Here is a 5,880-nt window from a genome sequence, read left to right on the forward strand (position 1 = left end):
AGAGGAAAGCAGCCTGGCTGTCTGGTGTGGCGGATTTATTAGGAGCTGCCTTCTGTCCCTCACTCCACTCATCACCTGGTTGTAGTCAGCGGCCATAATTCCTGACGGAGTTTCCTGACAGAGAGCGGAAAGGGGAAAGGAGGTTCCATTTGCCAGAATTCGACGTCTCCTCTCTACCATTATCACCCTTGCCAAGATTTTTTCGGGAGTTGCTGGTACTAACTGTGGATAAACAACAGAGCTTCCTTATTTACCTTCTCCAGACTTAGAAGATTTTTTTTTTTAAGATGAACTTTATATCAAAGGGGAAAACTAAGTGTATCACGTAAGAAATACCCTTTAAAAATTCACAAAGACCGTTCTCTCCAGAGAGGAAGTTAAGACGTCTTTCGTCTTAATATTTCTGAGAAATTGAGACAAAGACAATGGAGAGAACTATGAGCAGTATGAAAAGAGAAACTCCCCTAGGACAGCCAGGCAGATCTGCTACGTGCTGCCCCTCCAACCACCTCCTTTACGTTAAGGGCCCCCAAAGGTCACTTCTAAATTTCCCTTTACAATCAAAACTTCTCTAAGTAACTTTATTGTCCAAGGTAATGTTTCAGGCAGGCATGCATGCATTAAATGAATGAATGAATGAATGAATGAATGTTACCACAGGTAATTTGGGCCACATAAACAGAATAGCCTTTATAAGTGTCCAGGATAATTTTGAATAAATATATTTAGAAGTAGTTCCTATTTCAAATTATTAAAAAAATTAATATATTTTCCAATCTCCAGAATGCCTCTTTTTTTAATGTATTCTTACTATTCTGATGCTATCACTGTGATTTTTTTCAATTAGATAATGATGAAACTGTGTAAAACCTCTATTTTAACAGAGAGGATCCAGGTACTTCTCCTATGCCATCAGAAGCAATTCTGGAAATTGGATTAAGAGAGAACAATGGAAGAGCCCTGGGGCACTAACAGGAAATCTTTCAGTTACCTTAACTGTCCTCTGGCTTTAACCTTGTCCAAACCAGGTTAAAGGACTGGGCAGCAGGACCACTCCAATTACTTGGGAAAGTAAATTGATCCAAATCCTGCTGAAGTAGTCAGCACTCTCAAGTGGGAATTAAAAAAAGAAATCTAGTTGGCATCTACCTAAATGAGTGTTTTTTCTGGCACACGTGTGCAGGCAAAGTAAGCTGAAATTATAAAGCTAAATAATTCATGAGCATGCCTAATGCTTTCTCTGGAAGCTATGATTATTTTATTGACCAAATTTTAACCCTTTAATCCACCTCTTAAGAGGTGGATTGGCTAGGAAAATCTCAAAGGAAAATCAAATGAAGTATGAAAACTATAGAACCATGAAAATGTTATACTGATTTTTTTTCAATACTGAGTTTTCTTTGGCTAGTAGAAACAAATTTAATCAGTGACTGCAGAGTCTACTGCTTGGTAAATTACCACAAAATGAAGTTACTTGTGCGTGCCACCCAGACAAAGAAATAGAACATTCCTAGAACTTGAGGATGTTGAGCTGCAGTTCCCAACCTTGCAATAAAGAAAATAAAGTGTGAATAGATTTTGAAACAAGGGAATAAAACTCTCATTTTCCATGCTGATATTATTGTATGATTACAAATAATTACAATTATTATGTAAATTTAGCAAGTTCACCAAATACAAAGTCGATATGCACAAATCAATTTTATTTCTTTATACAAGCAGAAAATAATTAGAAAATAAAATTTTAGATGATAATTCTATTTATAATAGCATAAAAAATCAAATATTTAAAATAGTTTTCAAGGTATGGTTCAATGAGCCAGAGGATTCCGAAATTCCATTTTGATGGCCTTTTTTCACTTTTATTTGTTTCACGAGTGAACAGTAAAGTTTTCCAGAGATACTCGATATGTGATAAAACGTCAAATTGAAAGCAGAAGTAGATCTGAGAATCTAGCTGTTTTGTATTATGCAAAGCTTTAAAGAGATTTGCAAAAATGTAAGACAATGCCAGTTTTTTGGTTTTTTTTTTTGTCTGATTATTCTATACGTTAATAGGAAATGTGTGTTAAAAATTTCCATGGAGTTGTGGATTTGTATCGTTCTCCTTTTAGTGTTGATAGATCCCTCCTTTTAATTTTAGATTTGCTTTATATATTTTAATTTAGAACTATTTTATCTTCCTGGTGAGGTGAACCTTTTATCCTTATGAAACATCCTTGTTTACCTTTATTATAGACTTTTGCCTTAAAAGGTACATCTGGCATTAGAATAGTTATAACTGTTTATTTGTTGTTAATGTTTTCATGGGATCTTCTTTTATCCTTTTGCTTTCAGTATGTGTGTCCTAATATGGAAATACTTTTTTAAGCAATGTATATTTTTATTTTTTTACATTCAATCTCACAACTTATGACTTCTAATTCGAATGCTTAGTCCATTTACATTTAATGTAATTACTGCTATATTTGTGTTTACATCCAAAATTTTTCTATTTGTTTCCCATTTTTTCTACTTGTTCTGTATTCTTTTTTCTCTCATTTCTTATCTTTTGGTTAAGTGATTTTTTATTGTTTCACTTTTCCCTCCTATGTATTATTTCTTTGCTACCCCAGACACTACAACTTTCATATTTGAATCATTAGAGTCCAGTACAAATTAATTTTATTTATTATCATACGATGCAAGAATCTCACAGTGTTCTGTGATATTTTTATCATATTTTAATTTTATGTATAATTTAAACTCCACAATACATTTGTATTGTATTAATAGTCATCATTTATTTGTATTTACTCACAAATTTACTTGTTTTTATTTTTATTTTGCATCTTATTCCATTTACATCTCCTTGTTTCTGTCTGAGGTCATTCCCTTATGCCCAAATAACTCTCTATATATTTCTTTTAGCATAGGTCTGCCAATAATGATCTCCTAGATTTAGTTTGTATGAGATGGCTTTATTTGCATTTTTTAAAGGTTTTAAATGTACTTTATTTCTTTAATCATGCCATATTTTAATGGGTACACAGTACCTTCACTTGGCATCATTTATAAGTTGGTTTTGAAACAGTTCAGTATGACACCAGCTGGGATGATTACTAATCTCTCCATTCCTTTGAGGTGACTCTCCCCCAACAGGGAACAGGTTCCATTCTTTTCCAATTTGTATTACTATATATGTCCATGTAGCAACACAGAAAGTGGCTCCACCAGCTCAAACAGCATTGCCATATTTGTCATGGAAATCAGGTGTCTGTTTCTGGTGGATCTGTCTTGCCATTGTTTGCTCAATGCTTTGAACTCAGAGACGACTTAAGATATGTTGGGCCAAGGGAAACATTGGGAAGCTGAAGACAGAGCTGTGGCAACTGCAGCTGCTGGTTTGTTGGAACTTAGTGTCAAATACCCTTGTAAAGAACCCTCTATTTGCCTTTGTGTTTGAAGGATATTTTTCTTGGGTATGGAATTCTAGGTTGACAGCTATTTATTTATTTATTTATTGGCATTTTGAACATATCATTCTATTATCATCTGGTTTCTGCATTTTCTGTGGAGAAGTCAGCCTTTAGTCCTGTTGATGATTTTGATAGCTCTTTGTTTAATTACTGTTCTTAAGATTTTTCTATTTGTCTCAGCTGTAAGTAATTTTATTTTGATTGCTTTTGATAAATATTTCTCTGTATTTGTTAAGCTTGGAACTCAGAACTTCTTGAGACTGTGGCTTAATGTCTTTCATTGCTTCTGGAAAATTTTCAATATCATTTCTTCAAATGTTACTACTGCTGTATTCTTTTATTACTCTTCTTCTGAGATTCAAGTTACAGATATGTTAGACCTTTCACCATGTTCTATGTATCTTTTATCCTCATTTATTTGTTAACAATTTTTCTGTTTCATTGTGAATATTCTTTTTACCAATATAACTTCCAACTTACTAATCTTCTCTTTGGTTTTGTTTAATATGCTATTAAAATCATCTATTGCAATTTTTATTTCCATATTTGTTTCCTAATTTTTTAAATTTGCATTTGATTTTATAGACTCAATTTTTGCTGAAAACGTCTAACATAGCAATTACAATTATTTCAAAGTTTGTTTGACAAAACAAGTATCTTTATAACCTATAGATCTGTTTTAGCTATCTGTTTTCCTTTTGTTTTTTTGATCAATTGGTCCTGTGTTCTGGTATGAATGGCAATATTTTATTGACTGCCAGATGTTGTATATAAATAATTGGAAAGATTCTGAATGATGTTTTCTCTCAGAGAGTATAATTTTGCTTTTGATAAGTATTTTGGTAAAAGGCATATTATATAATCTAGTCTGAGATTAAACTGATGAAATATGAATTTCATTCTATAAGGTTTTATTTATTTCCAGTTCACATTTACTTCTGTTCCATGGTCTTTATGGGGCCCCAATAGGAAGTTTATGATGTTTACTAGTTCTATTTCATATTGATAGACCTTGAACTTTATATTTCTCCAGTATTTATGAGAGTGCCAATCACCCTGTTTAGATTCTCTATTTCTTTATGTTTTTTTTTTTTTGAGGTTCTTGGCTCCAGTCATTTTATGAATGGCAAATGCATCTAGGGGAAAGCAATGAGAGTACTTGACTTCCCCTTGAGGCATTTCCTTTTCTCTGGGACCTTGATCACTTCAAGCCTTGGCTGCCTGGTACTCTCTCATGCTTTCAAATTAATTTATTTTATTTTATTTTATTTTTATTTTAAATCTAGCTTTGCTTCTTATTTTTGATATGAATTTGGTTTGATGCTGTCCAATCTCTATAATTGGAAATAAAGTCTTCAGAACTCATCATTTTCTCTTTCATCCTTTACATCATTTTAGTTGCCAAGCTCTGAAACTCTACATATCTCTAAAATCTGTACCTTTCTCTCCATTCTGTATGCCATACCTTTTATTTCAGTCCCTAATTTTCTATCATTTAAATTATTACCAGGGGACAATTAGTAAATATCTCTGCCTCAACTTATTTTGTATTCACCTTAAACATTACTTCCAAGGTGAGCCATAACTTCTCTCATTAAAAGTATCTTGGGATTTATATCACCTATAAAAATAAAAATCTATGTTCTATATAAGGGGCATAGACATTGTAGTAGAGAGATGCTATATAAAATTAAAAGTTATAAGATTTTATTTATAGACAAAGAATAAAAAACTGAATAAAATAATTGCACAGAGCAGGATATAAACCAGTATTTCTCAGATTGGTTCAGGCTTTCAGGTCTACCAGAGTGCCTTATAGAAATGTACAGCTAATGATGACTGAGTGAAAACTCAGGGGTGAAAATCTCTCCTTAGTCTCTCTCAATGTTTGTTTTCAATATTGTGTGTAACCCTACTCTCAACCCTTGACTCATAAATATGCTGGGTCCTGGCTGATTAATTTGTTATCTATAAATAACAGATACAAAAGATACTATCATTCGATTCTCAGTGTTTACCCTGAGACTAAGCGAATTGAACGACAATTTTTCAAGGACAGCATTCCTCAACAGGTCCAGATTTCAAGATTGTCTGTCTTCGTATTGATTGTTCCCTAATACACTCTACTCTCTGCTTTGCCAAAATACCTGCCTTTCTTTAATTTTTTTCATACATTCACATATATTGTGGCTTCTGTCTCCATTTTTTCCTCTGGAAAATCTCTAATTACCATTTATCAATCAGCTCAAATGCTGCTTCTTCTAAGAAGAGTCCTAAACCATCTTTGTCTTACATTAAAAATTAGATCCTTCCTTTCCTTTGTTTCATAATACTTTGAATATTACCTCTACTGTGACATTCATCTCTTAGTGATTATTTTTTTTTATTTGTCTTCCTAACAAGAATGTGAGCTTTTATGTTT

General features: G+C 32.7%; 1 pseudogene; it reads right to left on the reverse strand.

Annotated features, from left to right (window-relative positions):
- Positions 1 to 3,015: 3,015 nt before the first annotated feature.
- Positions 3,016 to 3,450, reverse strand: LOC105293032 (annotated as a pseudogene).
- Positions 3,451 to 5,880: the final 2,430 nt, after the last annotated feature.

The sequence above is a fragment of the Pteropus vampyrus genome, unplaced genomic scaffold (assembly GCF_000151845.1).
Source record: "Pteropus vampyrus isolate Shadow unplaced genomic scaffold, Pvam_2.0 Scaffold67, whole genome shotgun sequence".
Classification (NCBI taxonomy): domain Eukaryota; kingdom Metazoa; phylum Chordata; class Mammalia; order Chiroptera; family Pteropodidae; genus Pteropus; species Pteropus vampyrus.